Source organism: Rattus norvegicus, chromosome 10 (assembly GCF_036323735.1).
Source record: "Rattus norvegicus strain BN/NHsdMcwi chromosome 10, GRCr8, whole genome shotgun sequence".
NCBI lineage: Eukaryota > Metazoa > Chordata > Mammalia > Rodentia > Muridae > Rattus > Rattus norvegicus.
In genome coordinates, this window is record NC_086028.1 from 15,043,646 (window position 1) to 15,068,873 (window position 25,228).

The 25,228-nt window shown below is 50.6% G+C and overlaps 1 long non-coding RNA gene across 1 annotated transcript; it reads right to left on the reverse strand.

Annotated features, from left to right (window-relative positions):
- Nucleotides 1-10,108: 10,108 nt before the first annotated feature.
- LOC120095051 (uncharacterized) lies at nucleotides 10,109-24,679 on the reverse strand. The gene is made up of 3 exons (XR_005490064.2): nucleotides 13,908-24,679; nucleotides 13,498-13,712; nucleotides 10,109-13,185 (listed from the first exon to the last, which is right to left on the reverse strand). It is a non-coding gene; the product is annotated as an uncharacterized LOC120095051 (long non-coding RNA).
- Between the last annotated feature and the right edge of the window lie 549 nt (nucleotides 24,680-25,228).

A 25,228-nucleotide genomic window follows, 5' to 3' on the forward strand; every position in this document is an offset into this window, starting at 1 on the left:
CACCCAGGAGGCAATGGATATATATGTATTTGCTGGGTGAGTCACTGGACAAACGGTCATCGAAATCCTGGGCTAAAGCTGAAAATAGAGAAACAACCCTCGGGTTACATGATCCCCCAACATCTGGTACACAATTCTTTTCAGTGAATTAACCAGCTGTTTTAGAGTCATGCATAACCAGGCTGATTATATTCATTTCTGTAGGTTGACTGGAGTTGGCCGAAGAGAGCAGAGTCTGGTACGAGACCGTGCATGCACAGAGGGCAGGAGGAAGAGCTCACTGGTAACGAGGATACAGAGGACTTGTAGGATGGCTAGATCCCTACCTCACGACACACACACACACACACACACACACACACACACACACACACACACACACAAAGGAGTCCAGGTGGAGGGATGGCTTTACAGAGAGCATGGAAACTCAACTGCAAAGAAAATGAAACATGATATTTTAATAAAGCTGCGCTGGGGAAATTCTTCTCAACATGACACCAATACCAGAAATCATAAAGGTGCACATAGTTCTTTTTTTTTTTTTTTTTTGGTTCTTTTTTTCGGAGCTGGGGACCGAACCCAGGGCATTGCGCTTCCTAGGCAAGCGCTCTACCACTGAGCTAAATCCCCAGTCCCAACATAGTTCTTAAACAGACGAAATTTTAAATTTCTCAGAGTGCTAGGCTGCAGCATGGCCAAGTTAGGAAGGAGGGCCATCCCGTGGGAGACGTTTGAGGGTGCTAGTCCTTGGAGTCACCTGTTGAAATGGAAAGGGACTGGATATCTTTTTCAGGGCACTGGGGATGAAACCCCCAGGGGGCCTTGCAATGCTAGCCAAATACTCTACCACTGAGCTATTTACCGGTCTTTAAAAAAAAAAAAAAAACAACAAACTTTTTACTTTGAGACAGACTCTTACTAAGTTGCCCAGTCTGGCTTTGAACCCTCCGTCCTCCTGTCTCATCCTCCCGTGTGGTAAGGATGACAGACCTCCAGGCCCAGGTAGGATGTCTTTACTGTCTGTTTTCTAGGCGTGTGGGGAGTCTAGCACTGTGGGTCCCACACTTTGAGATGAATGACTGCTACTCTAGAGACTTCGAGGATGTCACCTGCCTCGTGGCAGGGGCCTTGAGTGTTCTCCGTGATAGCAGCAACCCCAAAAAATGCCACGAACTTTCTGCTGATAGCAGAGCACAGGTTGGTGCTTTAGAGCCCTGGGTTTCAGACACCTCAGTGTATGCAAAATAACAAGGCAATGCAAGGTTCTGAAACACCACACCGAGGCAGGGAGCTGATTCTGCAGTGCCATTCAGGTTTCTCAAGCTCTTCACCTTGGGTGGCGCCTTGTGGCAATTTGCAGACAAGATCTCCTTCCCTTAAGAACTCCTGAGACCTCCTCTGGCTCTCTGGGAGCCTGGCTTTGCTTTGCAGGCCTTGGCAACTGGACCTTAGCAATGGCAACCTATACTTCCATTCCTGCTGAAGTCAGACTGGGTGTGGTGGCTCTTCAGTAACTGTCCAATGGCCTCAGGTCCTCAGATTCTTTTGGACTTCTTGGACATGGCTTATCACTCATGGAGATTGCCCCATGCCTTGTTTCTCTCCAGACCCAATGTAGAGAAGATGGGGAAGTCTGAGAACAGATGTCTGCATAGAGTCAGGTATGCCATGAGAAGAGTGGCCAGGCTCTGAGACCCTCTGTGCCTGTATGTAACTGCTGGGTCAGCTCTGGCTGTCTTGGTCATTGGATGCATGCAGTGGTCTCCAGCCATCCTAGGCTCGATGCAGTAAAAGTTTTGATGTGTGTACCAGCACCTGTTTGACTCAAGGTCAACAAAGAATCTAGATACAGCTGCCCCAAAGTTGGAGGTAGCCAGGAGATGGGAATCCATGAAGAAGTCCCCAGGTAGGTTTTCCTCAGCTACTTTGTCCTGATTGATCCCCAACCCGTGCATGTGAACCCAGCCAGGCCCCCCTGTGACCCTCTAATGCATCCATCCAGGTGCTGTCCCTGCCTCTGGCTGAGACTCCTTGCAGTCACAGGCCGGTAACCGGCAATTACCAAAGAAAACCCACAAACCACTGTACATAATTGTCCCAAATCCCCAAAGCAGAGACCACATCAGCCACTCTGGGAGAGGAAGAGGGCCACACTGAGGCTGGCTCCGGGCAGATCTCATCTCTCAGCCACAGGATCTGAGTGGGCCCCCCGGCCCCCATGAGGATTCCTGGGGTGGGGAATCACCCCTCCCACCAATGCCTGTGTTCCTGTTCGTTGTTCAAGGCTCCCTCCTCATTTGGGGCAATTCTGGAATTCCATGCTCCCCTTCAGGAAGCTGGCTCTAGGCTCTGTTCCCCAGCCTGGGAGGTGGCAGACACGTCTGTCTCTCGGAAGTCGTGGCTGGAGCCTGAGGTTGGCGCAGGGAGGGAAGAGAAAACCTTTCTAATTATAAGGCTGGGCTGAGGAAATGGGGGGATTACATGCTGGTGGAGCCAGCACATGCGGTGCACTGAGCAATACGAAGTGAGTTAGACCACAGGAGGGACCTCCCTTTGTAGAGCTTCTCACCGTTGTGGTCGTTCTGGGGGTCTGACTTCCCATGGGGAGAGCTGTCAGGCTCCAGGAGGGATGATGACCTCCTGTGGGTCATGGTGTAATCTAGCTTCAGGGATGGGGAGAGAGGCCCAGACAGAGCCTGGATCTAAGTCCCCCTGACATTCAGCAAGGCAAGGCCAGCATGACCATACCAAGACAGTGAGGGCAGAGCTTCCTGAGGGTACCTTGTGCCTCACAGGAGGACTGGCCCGAGGACAAGGGACAGAGGAACATAGACCCTTAGTACAGGCCGTGAAGGGAATGTGGTACCTTACAAGAGAGGCCTGTGGCTCTGACAATTCCTCAAGGCCCCACAGAGACAGAAACCAGTCTAGAAGCAGGGGTGGGCAAATCCAGGAACAAGTTCCTAGGGAACCTCATGTCCTACTTTTCCTTCAAGGATCTGCATGCCCTGAGGGAGGAAGGCAAGGTCTTTCAGGTCCTGCCAGTCCCAAGAACAAATGGACATGGATGAACTGCATGACATGTACTTCCATACCTCACTGGGCTGTTGTGTGCCCAGGACATAGGTGTCCCTACCCAGAGAGTGACTCCAAGTAAGTACCCAGGGGCTGGGATCCAGTCGAGACAGTCAGGAGGGGCTTTACAACCTACAGGGTGAGTGGGACATACACAAGTCTGAACACCCCTTCTCAGAGTCCTGCAATGACACATTCCAGTGACAGCAGCAGGGGAGAGATGGCGCTGGGGGACTGGGCTGTGCAAACCCGTGCAGGCTCTATGCTCTGTTGCAGTTTGTCATGGCGACAAGGCAGGTGACAAAACTAAGGTAAGATTTACTTACTTAAGGAAGGGGGAGAGAGAGAGAGAGAGAGAGAGAGAGAGAGACAGAGAGAGACAGAGACAGAGACAGAGACAGAGACAGAGACAGAGACAGAGACAGGAGAGAGACAGAAAGAAACTAGCAGTCAACCTTGGGTGCTGTTCCTTAAGTACCCACCTTGTGGGGCTAGGGATTTAGCTCAGTGGTAGAGCGCTTACCTAGGTAGCGCAAGGCCCTGGGTTCGGTCCCCAGCTCCGAAAAAAAGAACCAAAAAAGAAAAAAAAAAGTACCCACCTTGTTTATTGAGTCAGGATCTCTCATTAGTCTGAAACTCTTGGCGTAGGCTAGGCTGTCTGGTAAACCCAGGGAATGACAGCACAAATTGCCTTCTTTGCCTTTGCACACACATGAACACATGTACCTGTACATATATGAACACACACACATACACACATGAAAATTAAGACCCTTGCCAGCCAATCACTCCCATAAACATCATCACTGAGAAGCCTGTACCACGCAGGCCTTTGGGGAACATCACAGATTCAAACTGTGGCAGGCAGGCAGAGGTCATGGTTCTTCTTACAGGACTACCAAGATGGCTCCCTATGCGGAGGCTCAACTGAACGGTGCTACACAGGAGGCACTTAACAAATGCATCTGTTGTGACTCCCAGGTTCTGCATCTTCACATAGGTGCCAAGCCGAGACCTACCCTCAGCTCATTGTATCTGTCCCCTGCTTCCTGACTGTGGGTTCCTCACCCTAAGGGGTTAATAAGTAGGTGGGGGGCGAGGGAGTTCCTCTTGACCCCTCCAGCTTCCCTCTGCCCCCTAGTGCCCACTCAGGCAGCAACACACAGGGCTTTGTTGTTCACTGCAGCCCACACTAGCATCAAAAGATGACAGGATGCTGCCCAGACACACATGGCTGATGGTGGCGTAGGGAGAGGCCATGGCCTGGCTCACTCAGGTCCAGGGCTCAGTGGCTGACAGAAGTGCCTCCATGATGGGCTCTGGGAAGGAACTGACTATCCCCACTGGATTCCGTACACGGTGGTAAAACAAGTTGACTGAGACCCACCTTTTCCCAAACTGTACAGGCTTCTCGGTGATGACGTTTATGGGGAGCGATTTGCTGGTGAGGGTCTTAATTTTCATGTGTGTTATGTGTGTGTTCATATGTGTACAGGTACATGTGTTCATGTGTGTGCAAAGGCAAAGAAGGCAGAGAAATGGGAAACCCAGAGGCCAGTATGTTTGCAGTTGACCAGGCCTGAGGCTAGACAAGTTTTACACATCTTTCAGGAACTCAGGATCACCAGAATGGCCTTTCCAGTCACCCCGAGGGTCACTTCTATAGAATATGGCCTTAAACCTTCTAATTCAGCTGCCTTCTAGCTTACCAAAGCAAAGTTAAAACAGGGCCAGCATGTCAGCCACTGCCCTATTCCCTAGCATCTACTGGGGCCAAGCCTTTTCCAGAGTTTGTATGTCCGTTCCCTAGAAAGCCCACCCTTCCTTTTGAGGCCAGCCCCACCCTGAGCCCGGCACCCCCTGGCTGGGTTCCCAGGGATCTGGCAGCCTGGCTACACTGGCCAGCATCTCAGTCAAGCTCACACCACTCCCAGGACCAGGAGCTTGGCCTTTTCAGCTCCTGCCTGTTGGCTTGGGATGATATCGTGTCCTCAGGCTTTATCTATGTCCTGACCTATAGATTTCATGGCATAGAGGAGCCATTTCCACCCTGGCATAGCTATATCCAGTTTTCCTGTCCACTGTAGTAGGGATAGACTTGGACCAGTGACATCTGCCTCCCTGACACTCCCATCTAAAGGAGGGTGAGTAATTATATTGCTGTAAACTGGAAATGCTTTTCAGCTGCAGAAACAGCAGCCAGGAGGCCCAGGATCCCACCCGGAGCTCCAGCTGCAGGCTGGGCTGCTTGCCTGGTGGCCAGTAAGGAAAACAAGCAGAAAAGGGGGATGTGAGTGGCTAGGGACCTGGCTGGGCTCCCCTCCCACTCACCACGCTCCCAGGGTCAGATGTTCGTAGGGATAGACAGGCAGACAGATAAATAGATGGGTGGATGAATGCATGGATTAGGTTAGTGCACATCAGATAGGCTAATGGCTGGCTGGCAGGCTTGATGAGTGGATGGATAGATAGGTGGATGGGTGGGTAGAAGAATGGAGATGTAGATTGACAGATGGGTAAAGGATGAATGGGTAGAGAGATGAGGATTGGGGCAGGTGGATAGATAGATGACTGTACAGACAGATGGGTGGGTGGATGTGTGGGTGGATAGATGAATAGAGTTAACAGCCAATAATGTATCTAGAATGTAGCCAATAATGTGTGTATACATGGAAGCTAATAATGTACATGTGGGTACATTAGGGCATGAAGAAAACAGGACAAAAACGCCCAAGCGCACCGGAGTGAAGGACTGTGCAGGTGATGGACGCAGATTGTCTAAGAGAATGTAAAGCAAGTTTCTAGTTTTCAGGGTTTCCGGTGGGGGGTAAGTACCCAAAATATGTCTGAGACTGAAAGTGCAAATTCTAATGTGAAACTACACAGCTTTCCTCCCAAATGCCTGTTCTAATTGTATAGAAATCCGTTGAGTTGGGTAGACTTCGGGTCTGGTTCATTTTTTTTTTTAGTGTGATGTTTTTATTTATTTGCAAGTTTTTAAGTTTTAAAAGCTGGATAAGTATACAGACAGATGGGGAGAGGAACGGTCTTAAAAGGACCTGGGGGATGGTCTAAGAGGCAAGCAGAACCTTCAGCTCTCTTCTCTTCGATGCCAGAGGCAGGAGAGTTACTAGCTTGCAAAGAAGGGTCCAGTCCCTCACCCAAGAGGCTCAAAGTAGCTGTGAACCCCTGGCCCTGTCCTTTGAATTTAATAACTATTTGGGTGGACACTTCACATGTCACCCAAAAGTTTGCTCTAATCCCTTCCCTGCAAGGACTCAGAGGTTGTGACTGAACTCTGCCCCATGATGCCGAGTACAACAGGAGTCAGAATTAGCTCAACGGGAAAACGGAGGGTAGATCTCACCCCCGATGTGCCCATGACAGGCGTGGTACGGGGATCCACAGGCACAGGCACAGGATCTGGTGAGATCTGGAGGTCTTTCCATGATGCGGTGAATGAAAATGGCTCACGTAGGCTTGCAGGAAGTGGCACTATTAGGAGGTGTGGCATTGCAGGAGTAGGAGTGGCCTTGTTGAAATAGCTGTGTCACTCACTGGAGGTGCACTTTGGGGTTTCAGAAGTTTAAGTCAGGCCAGTGGCTCACTCTCTCTTCCTGCTGCCTGCTGATCCAGATGTAGAGCTCTCAGCTCCTTCTCCGGTACCCTGTCTGCCTGCACACCACCATGCCTTCCACCCCAGGAGGATGATGGACTGAACCTCTGCACTGTAAGCCAGCCCCAGTTAAACGTTCTCCTTTGTAAGAGTTGCCATCCATGGCCAAGGCGTCTCTTCACAGCAATGGAAATAGTTTCAATAGAAACTAAGACAGAGTAGGGGATTTAGCTCAGTGGTAGAGCGCTTGCCTAGCAAGCGCAAGGCCCTGGGTTCAGTACCCAGCTCCGAAAAAAAGAAAAAAAAAAAAAGGAAAACATTTAACTGGGGGCTGGCTTACAGTTTCGGAGGTTCAGTCCATTATCATCATGGCGGGAAGCAAGGCAGCATCTAGGCAGATGAGGTGCTGGAGAGAGCTAAGTGTTCTACATAGCTATCAGAAGGCAGCCGGGAGTAACTGTTTTCCTCACTGGGTGGGCCCTGTAAGCCCACCCGCCCAGTGCTGCACTTGCTCCAAGGTCATACATCCTAATAGTGCCACTTCCCAGGCTAAGCACATTCGAACCATATTTATGCAGGAGGCAAGGGCAGGTAACTCTGCCCGAGCCCCAGTAAACTCTCCTTGAGACCAGCACCAGCAGGAAACCAATGTGGCCACACCCCTCCCTGCCCTGCACAAGGTGTTACTTACAGCTAGGAGCCTAGGTGGAGAAAGAAGGACTCTGTCTACCCTCTGGCCCAATGACTGACCCCTGTCCTGTCAGATCATCACATCTCCACGTCCTGTCTCCTACTTAGTGAGGAGCTAGCATCCCAGTTTACACGGGGGCATCAGTCCTGCCCCGCGGTATTAATGGTTCAAACGAAATACCCTCTGCCTTCGCTCTAGCTGCATGTGTTCAAATGTTGGCCTCCCAGAGGGTGGGGCTGTTGGAAAAATCCTGGAACCATGAGGCCCGGGGCATGGTGAAGGTGTCAGACGTTGAGGCTTATAGCCCAGCCTTACTTTTGGCCCAAATTTTCTGATTTCTGACCTCCCTAAGATCACGTGGAGCCTCAAGCTGAGCTGCAAGTTCCTGCCACATATATTCTTGCTGTGCTGGACTGTATCCCATGGACCGGAGCCAAAATAAATCCTCCCTCTCTTAAGTTGCTTCTGTGAGGTGTTTTGTTGTAGTGAAGAGAACTTCACTATTTTGTCCTGGACCTCTGGCCAGGGAGTGGTCAGTTAGTACCCTGTATCTCTTGCCTTTCCTATGAGCCTATCATGAGTCCCTGGATGGTGCCTGGTGTAAATGCCCTGGAAAGGGCTCTTTCTTGTGATAAAAATCACTGCCTTGTGATCCCAAAGTTCCCTGGGCTAAACTCACAGCGTTTGATTGCCCCTTTCTTTTGGCCTATGTGACCACAACTGTCCTGCTGAGCTCTGATAACATTCAAGACTCAGGCTGGTCCCTGACTGCATCTGTGTGTACCCTGTGGCTCGAAAGATAGGTTCCTCTATGATATCTAGGCCTGGGTTGTGGTAGCAATGCCCACTCTCTGTCCCTGGCCAGCCTTGCCCTCTGTCCCCCTTCACACTAGCCTGCAATTACAGGGCCTGAAGGAGCATAAAGCTGCTAATGGACTAAGAATGAGGGTCTTCCTCCTCTTTCACGGAGCCAGGCACAGGGCCTAGATGCAGCTGAGGCGTGGGAACCTGCTGGCCCAGGGAGCCCCTGGTCTCCCAAGGCTTGCCCCTGCTGCCCCACCCTCTGAGGTCATTTTCCACCCAGCCCACATCTGCTGGAGAAAGCTCCCAGAGCACCTCGGAGGGCCAGGCACACCCCAGTTGCCAAGCCGGAGGGGAGCCACGGGCAAGGGGCCACAGGAACCCCACCAGGCTGCAATTTAAAACAGGAGGCGAAAGCTGGCAGCTGCCAGGGAGCAGCTGAAGGGGCCATGAGGAGCATCCCAGCCTGGGCCCATCAGGCAGGGTGGAGCTAGGACCTGGAGCCAGCTTGACATGTGGATATGTGCACAGGAATTGGGACCTACACTGATCCCCATCGGGGTGGGCTGGCCATCTGATGTGGCACACATATCACTCATCCTGAAGCAGCCCTGAACCCTTAGGTTCCCCAAGTGAACCTAGCAACCCCATGTGTCCCCTTGGATAAATGCAGAAACAGGAGGCTCATGGAGGCCCACGGGGTTCCGAGGTGGTGTTACTCACATTCGAACCCCAGTAGCACCCTTGTTCAGGACTGGGTCTATCCACAGGGCCAATGGCAGGGACAAGATGTGGGTGCTGCTGCTATGACTGGTCCCAAAGCTTCTGGCACAGATCTGTTCCCTTGGTTCCCTGATCAGGAACCAAGGTCTGTGGGCAAAGCCAGGTTCCCCTCCAAAGGTTTCGGCTGCCTCCCATCCCATGACTGTTTGAACGTGAAGCATCCCCCTCACGGGTTCGTGGTTTGGGACTGGATTCTCAGTTGCTGTTATTTGGGGAGCTGGCAGAGCCTGGGGGGAGCAGGATCCCTCTGGAGGAAATAGCTCAGGCGGGGTGCACTTTGAGAGTTAGAGCCAAGCCTTAGTTTAGTCTGGTCTCTGTTTCCTGATCTGCCAAGATGTGAGGAGCTGCCAGCGCACGTTTCCCACTGAGCCACAATACACCTTTCTTCCCACAAATTGCTCCCTGCAAAATGGCTATTTTGGTCACAGTAACAAGAGAAGTAACTAATATGTTCTTCTGGTTTCCTCTTGTATCCACTATCGAACTACCTAGGCTCATGGCCCCAATCCTCCATCTTGGCCTTCTGTCCCCAAGTCTCTTCCCTGTGGGTGTCTGGATTAAACCTTCTAGAAGGTTCTAATATACAGATGCAGCCCAGGAGCGAAATGTCACTTAAGTATCCCCACGGACTTGCCTCACATTCCCGTAACTCCCAACCCCCATGTCCCTGCTATGTCTCCCCACTATGTCCTCTTGCCCTCCTGGTGGGGAGAGTCTGGGACTCTAAGCAAGTGGGACAGCTCTATGTGAAGGAGAGCATCCCCAAGCAACAGGACACAGAGGCACCACCATTGTAGAAATCACCAGGGCAAGAACCCCAGAGAATCTGATTCAGAGACCCAGACAGTCATAGTCATGTTTATCTCCCTGGCCTCTCTTGAGGTAAGTTTGGGCTCTTTGGCTTTTAGGGTGAGCCCGTGAAAAAGACCCTATGCCTGGAGGCCTCTTTGCTAATCTGCAAAGAAAGAAAAAAGTCATAGTTTAGATTATTATGGTAGGTAGGTATGGTGGTGCCCACCTTTAATTCCAGCATGAGGGTAAATAGAGGCAGCAGATCTATGTGAGTTTTCAGCCAACCTGGTCTACATAGTGAGCTCCAGCACACAGAGAGACCCTGTCTCCAAAAACCAATGACAAAAAGATTATGATACATCAAAACCGTGTTATTGATTATGATACTGGCTGCTGTGAGTAATACATTTCTCACTTAGTTTAGCATGATCCAAGAGTGTGTGGCTGTCGTAGCAGAACTGTTTTTCACCAGTCACGTGACCATCGCTGTCATGGAACAAGTTGCTGTGGTGATCTACAGGTCACCTCGGCCTGTGGAGGAACTATGCAGTGACAACTGAGTCTGCAGTAACAGTGACAGGGCTATTACTGCTCCCTTATGGAAGGAGAAGGCATCCCCAGATCCTTGCCTAAGAGTCCAGACACCCGTCCCTCCTGCCCTGGCTGTACGTTGTCTAGGAAATGGACTGGGGTGGTCACGAGAGATGCAGCTTTCATGAGCTGTCACCCTGCTGGGTTGGCTTTTCTGGGATACAGCTGTTTAGGGTCACCAGCACTCTTGTAAGTAATTAACCCCAACAAGCTCATTGGCTCAGCAAGCTGGACATGACTAGAATCGTACGTTGATCTCAGAGTTCCCTGTCTGGGATGAGAAGATGTTTCTTTATGTCTCCCAAGGGAAAGTCAGGTGATATTAACTTACAGGTGCTTGATGATAGAAGCCATTGTCCTTGGTACCATTGTGGTCACTGCTACCATCACCTTCACAGCCCAAAGCCCCAAGGAAACACAGCAGAAGAGACAACTGGGTAAAGGCCACATTGATCATGTAAATAGATTTACATCGTGTTCACTGGAGCATGTCAAAATAACCAGAGAGGCTAAGGAGATGGGTCATTTAGCACAGTGCCTGCCAAGCAGAAACAAGGACCCCAGTTTGGGTCCTTAGAACCCATATAAAAGCCAGGAGTGTGCGGCATGTGCCTATAGTCCCTACTCTGGGAGGTGGAGACAGATTCCTGGGGCTTGATGCAGCTAAACTTGCTGAATGGTGAACCCCAGGTTCATCAAGAGACTCTGTCTCAAAAGATAAGGTAAAGAGAAACCGAGAAAGACACTCAGCATGATCTCTGGCCTCTACACACTTGAACCTGCAAAACACACACACACACACACACACACACACACACACACACACACGCACACACACACACGTGCATATGCACACACTCATACATAATGTGCACATGCACACATGCATGCATACATATCCAGAAAAGGAAATGGTCACCTTATCAAAAGAGTTTTTAGGCCCCCAATCTTTTGTCCCCTAGTGCATTTTATATAAAATAATCACCATCTGCCCCCCAAGGCCCCAAGCTTACTTCTCCTGATGCGTGGCTTTGTGCAATGACACAACTTCTCTGAGCCTCCTCTGCTGTGACGTTATTTACAGAGTGGAGGTGCTGACACCCCCGACACCCACAGGTTGTCAGCAAAAGCTGATTTCGGTAGGAAGAGGCTGGGTGATGGGACAACTTGAGCTTAGGCCTGGGACAGCCACCTCCACAAAGTGGTGTACTGTTCCCCAAGGCCTGAGAGCCTGGGTGACACGGTTAGGGAACGGAGAGAGCTTCTTTGCCCTGGAAGACCCTAGGACACCTGGCCCGGGAGCTGCCATCTTGACCGTGGGCAAGTCCCTCAAGCCCCTGAGAGCATCTTTCACTGCTCTTCTGAATCCGTTCCCTGCCAGTTTCCATAAAGATGCTATCTTCAGATTAGTATCACTGACCTTCTGCAGCCTCTATTTAAATAATTACCCTCAAAGACACTGGATTTCCAAGGCCACACTTGAGGTATAACAGAACATTACAGTTCTCGGGTATACCGTCAACATAATATGTCCCCAAGCACTCGTAGCTCTGTGCTTACTGAGTGGAGGATCTCGTGGCCAATGAGGACTATGCCTGCTTGTATGTCACTACATAGCGATCCTCCCACTTAGCCTGCTGGGATTACAGGTCTGAGCCACCATACCTGGTTCCAGCCTCATTGACGTCTATTTCTCATACTCTGTTGTTCTGCCCTTCACCAACTGTACATCTGTGGCTTGTCACACATTCACATCTCCACAACCAAGTGTGCACACTCTTACCACTACAGAGAGGAATGCGGTAACTCCTCAACCCCTCCCTAGCCGCTGGCCCCACTCAGCAACTTGTTGCCTTCATGCTCACCCACTCTGGATGTTGGCATCGCTGGGCTGCAGAGCATGGCCACAGAGGCAGCGTTCTGACAGAGCATATGGAAACAGAGAATGTGATGGGCTCTGGTGGTTCAAATGGAAGTCAGATTTTCCAGGTGGAAGTTCTGTGTGTGCTGGTGAGTTTGAGTGTGGAGGAAAAGGTAGGAGAGTTTCTGGATCTTTCCAGGTGGTATAAAACACTGACCATGCTAGCTGCCTTAGCAAAGGGTCTGAATCACAGATCAGCTGGGTCAGTGACCCAGTCCATGCACTGTCTTCCTCTCAAATGCAGACACAGCTACCTGGTCCTGTCCTCACAGCCTCCTCTCAGGGTGCCTTTTGCCTAGCAGTAGCCATTTCCACAGAGATGGTAGGTGACAGGGTATGGGGCATTCGGGCCTCTGAGGGGTTCTCAGCTGAGTACCTGGGTGGCAAGGTACTTTACACATAGTATGTCCTCGATTCTCTTTTGGGGGACCTACAAGAGCCAGGGAAAAGATTGTAGACAACAGGACACATGGCTAGAAACACTGCTTCATCCCAATCTAGCTGACTATACTCTACCTCAGGGCCGGAGCAGGACCCCAGATAGGGAGTCTTAAGTCCTCTAGACTGTAAAGACTCCGTGCAGCCAGAGAAACTGAGGAAAGAGGAGCAAGCCACAGCCCAGGGTCACAACACCTGGAAAAGCAGGTTTGTGATTTCCATGTCTGAGCCAAGTGGCAAAAATAGCAGTTACCAATCCAGCGCCTCTGTCAAGTCCAAATCTCAGCCCTGTCCTTGGTTATCACTTGACCAAGAGTTCAGGGAGCTCATCTTCCTTGGTTCACTGGAACGGAGGACTCAGGCCTGGAGGACAAAACTAGGACTGGAGCTGGCAGAACCCTTCGGTTGGCCATGATTAAATCACAGATGTCATCCTGACTGGCTGCCTCCTTCCAGGGTCCTCTGGTAGAATAGATTCTGTGGGAAGAGTAAGAGAAGGTGGAGTCTGGAGCTACTAAATATGCCTCTAGGCACAGGACATGCTCACAGGGCACCTGGCAGTAGAAATGAGGCAAGAGAGGCCATGCAAGGCCAAGTGCCTAGCCCCAGAAGCCTTGTGTCTTGAGAGGGGCCTCTCAGACCCCCACAGCTTTTCTTGGTAGACATTGCAGTGTTTTAGTGTGACCTCTGTGATAAAGCCTTTCCTTCACCACCCTGCCATTTCTGCCCCTTTAACAGACAGAGAAACTGTGGCACAGGGGCCTGCCAGTGCTCCTGGCCATTTCCTACCTGGGATGCTTTCATGGTGCTCAGCCTACCCCTTTTTGGGACAGCTGAGGTTGCTGTGTCCACTTCTTTTTTTTTTTTTTCAGAGCTGGGGACCGAACCCAGGGCCTTGTGCTTCCTAGGCAAGCGCTCTACCACTGAGCCAAATCCCCAACCCCACTGTGTCCACTTCTCTGATGTGGGAACTGAGGCCAAGAGGAGAAATCCAAAGATGGGAACTGGGAAAAGAAAAGAGCAAAGGGAAGTGTCAGGCAGCTGAGGCATGAAGGTGTGGCTTGTTCTCTGTGGATCCCCACCCTCCACCCCTACAGGCAACACCCCCACCCCACCCCACCCCCCACCCCTGCAAAGCTGGAGTTTTTCCACCTGAGACTCTAGCAGCTCAGCCCTGCCCACCAGCCCGCCAGCCATACCTGCTGGGTGGCAGCTTAGGCCATTCAGAAGAGCACCCACGGGTCCAAACTATTCATGGTGCTTCCTGTTTGTCCTTCAGGGCCCGGCCAAGACAGGACAGAGGCTCTCTGAGTTTGGTTGGGATTTATAGGGTGCCCCCCAATTGCATTGTGATCCTCTCTCGGGAGGAAGGAAGCAGTGAGCACAGTCCTTGTCTCTCACAAGATGCTGCCTGACCCAGAAGAACATAGCTTGTGTTGTCACTTGCCAGCTCTGAGTGTGTCCCCGTCCTTACATGTCCCACAGAGAGCCCAGGGCTTCTGGAGGTTGGATGAATCACCCCAGGGAGTTCTGTCCTCATTGGGTGTGACAGCCACCAGTCATGTGTGCTTCTGCTTGAAGTAGGAAGGAGGGAGATGTCCCTGAGCAGCCTTGGCCTCTGGCCAAGTAGATTCCGAGGGAATTTTCCAGGAAAACCAGGAACTAGAATCTGCTCCTGGCCCAGTCCCTCAGGACCCATGCACAGGCACTGCAGGGAGAGAATAGTACACACCCACCCTCCTGACCTCAGCCCTAGTCAGCTTCTTGGAGAAGAAAGGCCCAGAGCTGGCAGCAGCTGAGATCAGGGTTTCTAGGGTTTCTGGGGTCTGCCCTATGGTGCTGGTCAAGTGCTGGCATGGCCCAGCTCCTAGGAGGTAGGAGTCACCTCTCCTGTGCAGGCAGAGACTAAAACATGGTACAAGGTGTGTAGACAAGGCATCAGACCCTGGAGGGAACTATAGACACTCCCAATCCAAGATGGAGGCCGGAGTTGGCAAGATATAATCAAAGACCCACCAACGCACCTCTTAAACCTCTGGAGGCCACCTTCCAGGACTTATGACAGGACGGGCAGGGTAAGAGGACTCCAGAGTTCCAGGGTTCCAGCTGCTGGTGTGTTAACCCATCGTTTTCTGCTCTGCTCTCATCTTTGAGGCACGAACGCCCACTGTCCGTATCACTGCTGGTCATTCAGGACGCTGCCTGTTGAACTCTGAATTCTGGCAGGAAAGCCCCGCTCCTCCCTGACTGGGGAATTCTCTCAGAAGCAGAAGTTTGCTCACATACCTTGAAACCCCCAGGCAGGGTCACACTGGGGTGAGGTCCATGAGGGCCTCAGACAGAGGCTGTAGGAGGAAATTAGGGAAACCCCTGAACACCTGATGGTCTGGGAGGTAGTCCAGGTTTTCTTTTAGGGTGTGAGGGATACCAGATCACTCGTGAGTCAAGTCAAGGAGGAAGGGGCCAGGCCCAGCTTCTGGCCACCACATGACCCTTGGCCAGTTGCTCCCTGCACTTGACGGTAATCTGAGGCTCATTGGGATCTCTCTCCCACCTTGGGAAAGTCTCTTCTGAGGTAGCTTCCTCCTGTCACAATGGCTGCTACTGGGAAGAGTCCTGACCACTAACAATTTATCAGCTCACACACTGGTTCTGGTCTGGCTGCAACCTGCCACTTTGCCTGTTTTTAAATAGCAAGGAATCAGTAAAGTCCTTCCCACGACCACCCTGGATCAGGGTTCCAGGGTCAGTGTTCAAACTCATTCCTACATGTAGACATTGGCCGAACCAGGTCCCTGGAGGACCCATCGCCAGGTCCCGTCCACTGGCACTGGGTAGCTGCCTGGATGGGCGTGGGAATGGCTCTTCATTGCTGTGGTGGAGCAAGACACTCACCAGCTCCAGGTCCCTGACTGGATGGGAAAGCAGAGAGGAAGACGAGGAGCCCTGAGTGCTCCCAGAGGATGCTGTCCCTCCACAGAGGACCCGTCTCTCACTCTCCTGAACCCTCCCTTCTCAGAGAGCCTTCTGCTGAGAGCTGTGTCCTCAACTTTGTGTCCTGGGGGGACCTCGTGGTCAGTTCCCACGTGCAAGTCACACCTTTGCACATTCCACGATCCCCCTACACTGTCACACTTGCTCATATCCCGTTGGTGCACCTAGGTGGGATGAGGAACCAAGAAAACATCCTGGTCCCTGCAGTTGGCGAGGTTCATGGACACTCAGGAGGGTTTGGTAATCTGAGGGTACAGACACCAGGGTCATTTTCCTGGCAGCTGATTCTGGGAACTCCTGATCTTGCCTCTGAGCAGAGAAGGCTTCCAGTTGCTTGGGGTCCATGCATTTGAAGAACTGTAAGTGTGAAAGGGGAAGACCCTAGTGTGATTTTAATTTTTCAATCCTACATTTAATATGGGTTCTTAACTGCTTTAACCTCCCTTCTAGCTCACCACCCAACAGAGGCAGTGGAAAAGAAAGGTTATTAGGATTTGGGGGAAGTGGACCTGTTTAGAAATTGTTCTTTGGAGCAGATCCCATCTGCGTTGTAAGGCAATCAGCAATCCAGCTCACTGGATTCAGCAGCGGCAGCTTGGTCCACTCCCCCGCACTTCACGGACACCAGCAGTCCAGTTCAGTAGTGTTGGGATAGCAGCAGTGGTGGCACAACCTAGCAGGGACAGCCAGGCCTCAGCTGAATCAGCAGAGCTCAGCATGAAGGACCAGGACCATTAGGGATGCCAGGAGAAGTTCTTTGCCAAAGATCAGTGAAGACAAAAGACCAAGAAGCATTGCAAAGCAAGCCCCTCTCCCAGTCAGCTGAGTCCTATTTATACCATCCAAACATCATGTGTCCCCCATGGGTCTTGCCTTACTGTGTGTCGTGCCTCAGTGTGTGTCTGTATCAGCCAACGTCACTCTGCCAATTGTCCCAAGTTCAAGAAAATGGCAAGAACCCACCAATACACCACCAGAAATTTTTTGGTGCATTTCTCTCTATGGAGTCGTGACAAATGAAGCTCACCTAAACAATGTAAGGCAGGCCAGAACATGTGTGTTGTTGGTGAAGAATCCTTTACCATGTGTCCTTTCATGTGCTTGCTCTAACAGAATATCCTTTCACCTGTGTCTGCTTCAGGAAACCACTTCTACACATGTCTGCCCCAGCAAAACACCATCCACACAACTGACTTTCCAAAGAACCCTTAAGTTTCCACTTCACCCTAGGCAGGGAACAGAAGCAAGGAAATTAGGAGAAGCCTCCTGATGCTGACCCAAGACTAGCTACCACTGCCCTGAGGATGGTCAGCAGGTATGCTCCGAGACCAGCGTCTACATGCTCCTCACCCATGTCTGTACTGTGGACCTGAGGAAACAAGAAGGGGTGATATGGAGAAGGAGTGAACTCAGCACGGCCGGATGGTCCAGGTGTACCTGGACTACAGGGGACCCCAGTAATGGCTTATGGGGTGAGTCCTCTGCCTCCTGAGAGCCACCTTGTCCTCAGCTGCATCTTGACTAAATTTGGTTCCTTCAGATGCCAGAAAGATGGCCACATGCATCTCAGCAGCCTCACAGAGGACAGCGGGGGCTTGAAAACACTCTGAAAGTACTCTTGGGATAAAGTGCCTGTGTTAGTCCCCTGCAAGTCCCTGCAGTGTCATACAGCTGCGAAGCAGAGACCCTGATGGGACTCAGTCTGCAGTGCCTACAGCCTCCTGGCTACAACCCCTTAAGAGTCAGATGGGGGAGGGTGCTGGGGATTTAGCTCAGTGGTAGGGCGCTTACCTAGCAAGCACAAGGCCCTGGGTTCAGTCCCCAGCTCTGAAAAAAAGAAAAAGAAAAAAAAAGAGTCAGATGGATTTTCCATTCTCTCTCTCTCTCTCTCTCTCTCTCTCTCTCTCTCTCTCTCTCTTTCTGTGTGTGTGTGTTTGTGTGTGTGTGTGTGTGTGTGTGTGTGTGTGTGTGTGGTGATATGTCTGTGTGGATGGTGGTAATGTGTGTGTCTGTTATTGTTGGTTGTGGTAGTGGTGTGTGTGTGTTGGTAATGTGTGTGTGTGTGTGTGTTATTGTTGGTTGTGGTGGTGGTGGTGGTGGTGGTGGTGGTGGTGGTGGTGGTGTGTGTGTGTGTGTGTGTGTGTGTGTGTGTGCGCTCAGGCCAGAGAACAATTACTCCTGGTGTGGTTTATCAGAGCCTTCCACTCTTTTTTTTTTCCTTTTGGACAGGGCCTCTCACTATTCCGGACGGACGTTGTCTAGAAAGTTGGGTGGGCTGGCCAGCAAGCCTTGGGAATCCCCTTGTCTTTATCTCCCCAAAGCTGGGATTGCAAGTATGTACAACTACTCCAGACTCTTTTACACTGACTGTGGGAGCTGACCGGTCTTTGTGTGGTGCAGGCACTTTACCAACTGAGCCTGGATTTGCTGTTTCTTGAAGTGTGAATGGAGAAGGCCTCCTGGGTGTGGGCAGCGGGAGCAAGAGGGTTAAAGAAGAACCTCTCAGTTGCTGTCCTATACTGGCTCCTAGCTTCGCTCCAGGACCTCCTCCAGCCTGCTGAGTTGCTCCGTGCTCTCTGGTTTGCGGCCAACTCAATCCCTCAGGCTGAGATTTCTGTTGCTAACGGCCCTTCACGGGTCGCTGCTGGCCACTGGCCTCTGCTCGTTTTGCTCAGAATTTTAATTGTTTCCAAACTAATCCTCGGGAAGGAGTGAGCCCTGTGCAGATAAACCAGTCACAGGGAGAGCAATGCGCATCCTCTCTTCCCACCCCGAGACGGCTGCAGTCTGGCTGGGGTAGCATGGGCAGCTGCCCAGGGGTGTGATGTAATTGCCTAGCAATGTCCAGTGCCCGTTCAACCAGGCGACCGGCTCTTAGGGAGTTTTCCTTCATCTGTTCTTGGCTTGGCTTTCGATTTAATCCTATTTTCACTTGTCTCTATCCAATTGAAGACAGCTTCTGTGAGTCAAAATTACTTATCCTGTGTGATTCCTGTCCTGTGTCCCTCTGCTCACGGCTCAAGGGTAGCCTCAGAAAGGAGGAGGTTGGAGGTCAGGTAGGCAGAGAGGGGACGAGATACCCCACAATGCAAATGGGCTTTGGGGTTCTAGTTTCACGCCAAGGAGTCTTCACAAGCAGAGGGAACAAGGCCTCACACCCAGCATTATAAACCAGTCGGCGCTCCCACGAGTAAGCTTGCTCTCCTTGCCCTGTATCTCCATGCCCAGGAACAATCCTTCCTCCTCGGTACATGTGTACATGCCTGTGTTCGTGCCAGCCCCACTCATGAAGTGCTCAGGCCCTCCAAAAAGAACAGAGACAACACAGGCAACAGAAGGAAAAAAAATTTATAAATTGAACATTGTCCAAGCCAACACTTTTATATGATAAACCCAGGGAACTGAAAACAAACAAACTTCCAAATGGGGGAGTTTTTTGGATCATCTATCTTTATAAGGGGCCAAGATCAGCCACCATGGTCAACCAGAGAGTTCAACGACAAGAGACAACCTCTTAAACTAGGAACCGTGGTCCTTGCCTATAAGTCGCAATGTGATGGGAGGCTGAGGCAGGAGGACCACTGATAGTTACAAGACAGCTAGAGTTACACAGCAAGACCATGTCTCCAGAAAGAAAAAAAGAAAAACCAACCTCTGAAGTTCTGGTATGTTGGTGCATGCCTTTAATTCTGGCACCTAGAAGACAGAGACAGGTGGATCTCTGTACTTTTGAGACAAACCTGCTCTACATGGTGAGTACCAAGCTCACCGGTGCTACAGAACGAAAGCCTCTCTCAGACAAAGCAAAGCAACGAGGTGCACACTCACACATAGTTTGACGTTCCTTTGGAGCTGGGATGCAGAATCACCCAAGACTCACATCCTTTCTGAGGTATCTTCCCAGAATGCCCACACCAAACATGGCTGGAAATGTTTGTGGGAGCCCCAGTGTTCACCAGCAAATGGGTATCCGGAGCAGGTTCAGGCTGGCCACGTGGGAGAAATACCTGTGCAGAAGAGTGGGCTCACAGGAGAGATCTGGAGATCCTTGGAAGAGGCTTGGACACAGGAGGCCAAATCACACCATTCCATTCTCATGAGAAGACTGGAACGGACAGGACAAAGCATTAGTGGGTGTCTGGGGTCATGCCTTAGGGAAGGAGAGCTCTGGGGTTGGGGCTCCCCCTAGGAGGTGGTGATTTGTTCTACAGTTGACTGTGACGTTGTTTGCACAATTCTAGCAAAATCATGCCAAAGACCACGGAGCTGTGCGCTTTAAAACTGCAGGGAAAGGGAACTGAATCCTACAAAAGAAATTATGAAAAAGATTAAGGAAGGCTGGAACTATAATTCGGTTGGCAGAGCGCCTGTTTAGAAGGCCGGAAGCCTTGGGTTCTATCTACAGCAGTACCTACTAAGCTCAGGGCAGTAACCCGTGGCTTTAAGCCCAGTACTCAGATGCAGAAACCGAAGGACTCCAAGTCCAAAGTCATCCTTTGCTATGTGGTGAGCTTGAGGCTAGCCTGGGCTTCAACACAAGTGTGATTTTATGAGCTGGGTGTTGTGGGGCTCTAGACCTGTAATTTCAACAACACAAAGGCTGAGGCAGGAGGATTGCCCTGAACTCAAGGCTAAGTCTGGGCTGCCTAGTGAGTACCAGGCCAGTCAACATCACATGGTGACTCTCTATAAAAACAAACAAAACAAACACACCAAAACAAATGATCCAAAGCAAAACAGCAGCAGCCAACAGAGGAAGAAATAATAGCAAAAGGCACCAAGAAGGTCAGAGGGCTGAAGATCCCCGAGAAGGGCTGCCATAGCCTTTACTTGTTGGCACAGCAAAGACAGAAAGGCCTGTATTGTGATGGTGCCTCTGCTCTGCCTGAGCTCCCTTCAGACTTTTTATGCACTGACTCAATTAATCCTCCTGGACAAGAGATGGAGAGACTTAGGTAAGCCCAAGGCCACCAAGTGGTGAGTGAAATAACCCCTATTAGTACTTTGGTTGTTGGGACCAGAGTGCTGTCCTCAACCCTAGAGAAGCCTCCCCACACACAGGGAGGACCCCGTGGGAGATACATTCCCAGGCATGGCAGTCCTTGCCAAGGATTGAGGTCAGTCCTTGGGGGATATTCAAGGCCATGACATGCTGCAGGCCAGAGAGGCGGGCTCTGAAACCACCGTGACTAAAGCTTAACTGTCTCAAGCCTTGGGCATTCTGTTAATAAAAGAACATAGGGATGCCTGTGGGAGCCCACTGGTGCCTGGACAGGCCAGAAGCTTGAGAACACAGAGTGAAGACCTGGCCTCTAGTATCCTCAAAGAGGACAGAACCCAAGAAACCAGGACTCTGAGCATCCTGAGCTGTGAGCATGCTGGGCTGAGGTCTTGGTAGTCGTTTTTTTTTTGTTTTGTTTTTGTTATTGTTTGTTGTTGTTGTTGTTGTTGTTGTTGTTTTTTCTTGCCACTGCCCCAGGGGAACTGTGTAGCCACAATTTTCATACACCAGCTGTCCCACCATCCTTGCACAGAGTAGAGAGGGGCTGGGCTAATCCCAGCACCAACAAGGTCCCTGCACCCTACTCCTTCCTTGGGACCCTCCCATCTTCCTGCTGGCTTGTACCTAATCCTTATACCCAGCATCCTGAGTCCTGTGGACTCTGGGCCCATTATTGTCTGGCTTCTCCTCAACCCTGAAACATCTTTAAAGGGCCTTCAGAGGCCTCGGTCTCAGTCCCAAGGGAGTGCCATTGTCTGCCCTTCTGCCGAGCCTTACGGGGGACTGTCACTGGTGGTTAGTGGCTAGGTGACCATGGTGTGGTAGCACAAAGCATCTTGCAGAACAGTCAGATTTTTGTTTGTTTTTTAGAAACATGGTCTTGCTATGTAGCCCAGGCTGATCTTGAATTTACAATCCTCCTGCCTCAGCTTCTTAGGTGCCAAGGTTATAGATATGCATCACCACACCCAACTTAAAGTCATGAGATTAGCCAGATCAAGACATTCCCTACAGCAGACCTCGTCACGACCTCTTCCACCTGTGGCTGGCTGCTCACACTGTGGGAGTCAGGGGAGGAAGAGTGAGCCAGTAAGAAGACCTTCCTCTGAAGAGGGCTCTGGGGTTTATGGAAGCTCATGAGGATTCAGGGGAGCTTGTGGGGTCCTGTGGGACCTTGGGGTGCTATAAGCACCTTCCTGTCCCATTCCGGCTCTGAAGGCCACTGTCCTCAAACAGGGGCCAGGCTGACAGGAGCAGGCAGTAGCTGGCCTGCTCACTTGCACTGAGCAGACTCCTAGACGAGCATTTCACCACAGAGAATGGGCCTGGCCCCAACACACACAGCCTCTGGTGCCACCCCAGAGTTGCCTCCCTGCGAAAACTGTTCATGGCCATCACGATGGTTTAGTCACGTTGTCACCATCCTCAGTGTTCCCAAAACTTTCAGGGAGCTGGCCTAGACCATATTCCTTCCACATGATGAACCACGATGCTCTGAAAAGCATGGGCTGTCTGCCATAAACTACCAACCACAGCAGGGCTTCCAGTCCTGGAGCTAAGCAGGCCTGTATCCTTCCCCGTGGACCTTTCTGTTTAGAACATTCTTTGCCTTGAGCAGCAGTATGTCCACAAGGTGGGAAGGTATCTCTCTAAAGATTTCATCTTCTTAGGCCAGGTCGAGTACCCCAGACTTCTTCTTCCTTGGGGTGGATAGAATGAGATAGAATAGTTAGGTGACACTTGACTGACGTTGCCCACTTGGCTGAAAAGCACCAATTTCTCTCAGCTATGTGACCCTGTCCACCTCCTAAATCAGAACAGTGTCTAGTCTAAGAACCCCTGTTAGCCCCTCCCACCCAGTTTCCAGGCCTCTGGTGAATAGGTCCATGTCCCTTACCCACTACCCCACTGGGAAGGTGAGCATGTTCTGTTTCTCCAGCATGCTGGCCCAAAGGCTGCTGGGTACTTGTGCTCTGGAGCAGAGATGGACTGGCTAGGTGGATGGACCTCAGCCAGCTCCTACTTTGGGCATGGTGGAGGTGATTCCCCAAAATCCTGCAGAAAGAGGTGGCCCAGGCATGTCACAGATCGGGGAATAAGGCTCAGGGTAGAAGGGGAACCTCTGGGCACCAGTCCCCATTCAGTTAATAGACTATAATCAGGAAGGACCCACCTCAGCCCCAACCACATAGGATGGGGCATCAAAGCTCTGAGACCTTTCAGTACCAAGTCCAAGCAGGGTGCAGTTTTAGTTGTTGGGACTCGATAAATCAGGGCTCATATTTGAAGTGAAAAGTTTATTTTCTTTAAAAACTATGTTACACTGTATGATTTTTTTTGTTTTAATCCCAGATGTGGAATATAAGGCTGCTTCAGATTGTCCACAGCTGCTAACTATGATTGTCTTGCACTCTAGGAAGGGCATGATTTTTGCCATCAGAAAATAAATATTTGCATTAAGATTCATAACAGTAACAAAATGGTTGGGGGTAACCACAAAATGAGAAACTGTATTAAAGAGTCATGGCATTAGGAAGGTTGAGAATAGCCACTCTAGAAAACCCAGACTACGGGGTTGGGGATTTAGCTCAGTGGTAGAGCGCTTGCCTAGCAAGAGCAAGGCCCTGGGTTCGGTCCCCAGCTCTGAAAAAAACAAAAAAGAAAAAAAGAAAACCCAGACTACTACAGCATGCCAGTCAAATTGACAAGTAGTAAACCTTTAGTGGTTAATTTTCATTGTCTTGGACTTGACTGGATACCTTGAAGCCCATATTATAAGGGCTAGTTCTTTTTTTTTTTTATTTTAATTACTGTGCTTAAGAGATCTAGGGGCTGGGGATTTAGCTCAGTGGTAGAGCGCTTGCCTAGGAAGCGCAAGGCCCTGGGTTTGGTCCCCAGCTCCGAAAAAAAGAACCAAAAAAAAAAAAAAAAAATGTCTCTAGCCTGTAAGCCCCACCCGTAAACTCCATATTCCCAAGGATAACTTCCTGGAACGCTGGGGGTTGTCCATGCACAGTAGGAAGTCACATGTGTTCACTTCAGTAAGCAAGGTTGGTTGCCCTAACTACACAGGATGTACTTGATCACACATAGGCAGGAAGTATGTCAGGACATGTGCTTGCCTCCAGTTAGACAAAGACAGGAGGTTTTGCCTTTCTAAGTCCCTGACTACTGTAACGCGGCACCCTTCTCTAGGAATCCTTGGTATGGACCTGACCAATAGCCATCATCCTGGCCAGCATTAAATAAAACGTGCTTCAAATTTGACTCAAAAATAGGGTAGTGATCTTATTCTTATGTGTTGGGATTAACAATATCTAGAGATATTTAACTAAGGAGCGAAGGCACACCCTAACTGTGGATGGCACTCTGCCACGATTGATCCTAGAGTGAACTCAAAAGGTAAAAAGGAGGATCCGAGCCAGCCACCAGCTGTCATGTCGTTCTCCTTCTGACTGCAGATACAATGTGACCAGCTTTGCAGGAGCCCATGCCAAGTATTCCCTCCGTGGTCCTTCCTCCCTCCTGTGTCTCTAGTTAGGTATTTTGTTACAAGTAGCTAATACAGCTCTTAATGATACTATCTCCAGTTTTTGTGAGCTCAAGCATGGGGAGGCCAGAGCTGAGCAGGATGGGACATAGTCTCAATACTGAAATATCCATTTATCAGGGTCAACTCATATATTTCTTTAGCTTTTATTGCTGTGATAAACACCATGACCAAAAGCCATTTGGGGAAGAAAGGGTCTAGTTCAGTTCACAGTTTATAGTTTATCATGAAGGAAAGACAAGGCAGGAACCTGGAGGCAGGAACTGAATCAGAGGCCATGAAGGAATACTACTTGCTGGCCTGCTCCTCCTGGTTTGCTCAGTTTACCTTTTTATACACAAGATGCCTGCCCAGGGTTGGCACCATCCACAATGGCCTAGGCCCTTTTGTTTTAATCATCAATCAAGAAAATTCCCCACACAGGCTTGCCTACAGACCATCTGATGGAGACACGCTACACCACCACCACCACCACCACCACCACCACCACCACCACCACCACCATTAGGCTTCTCTCTTCCTAGGTAATTTTGCTTGGATCAAGTTGACAAAAAGCTAACATTCATACCTCAAAACACTCCCAGACACAATGTTATGGGGGGAAAAGGACTTTAGTTAAACTGAAGGCAAGTTGGAATAACTTCAGAAATTTATACATATTCCAAACTGGGAAAGGAAAACCATCAACTACTGGGTAACTTGAGAAGACAGGAATCTCTCCATTGATGGCATCACCTTGATCCAAGGCCTTCGTGCTATCTAAACCTCCTCTCTGTCTTCAGTCTCATCCCCACACTGAGCTCCATCCTCGCCCATGGTCCCGGCTTTCTACCCAGAGCCCTTTCTCTACCAATAGTCAGGTGTCTGCCTTCAACCCCCTCTCTACCCACAGCCCCATCTCCACACTCAGTCCCTCCTTGGTTCTTATCCCACGTCCTCCCCTCAGCCCGACCTCTATCATAAGCTCCATCTCC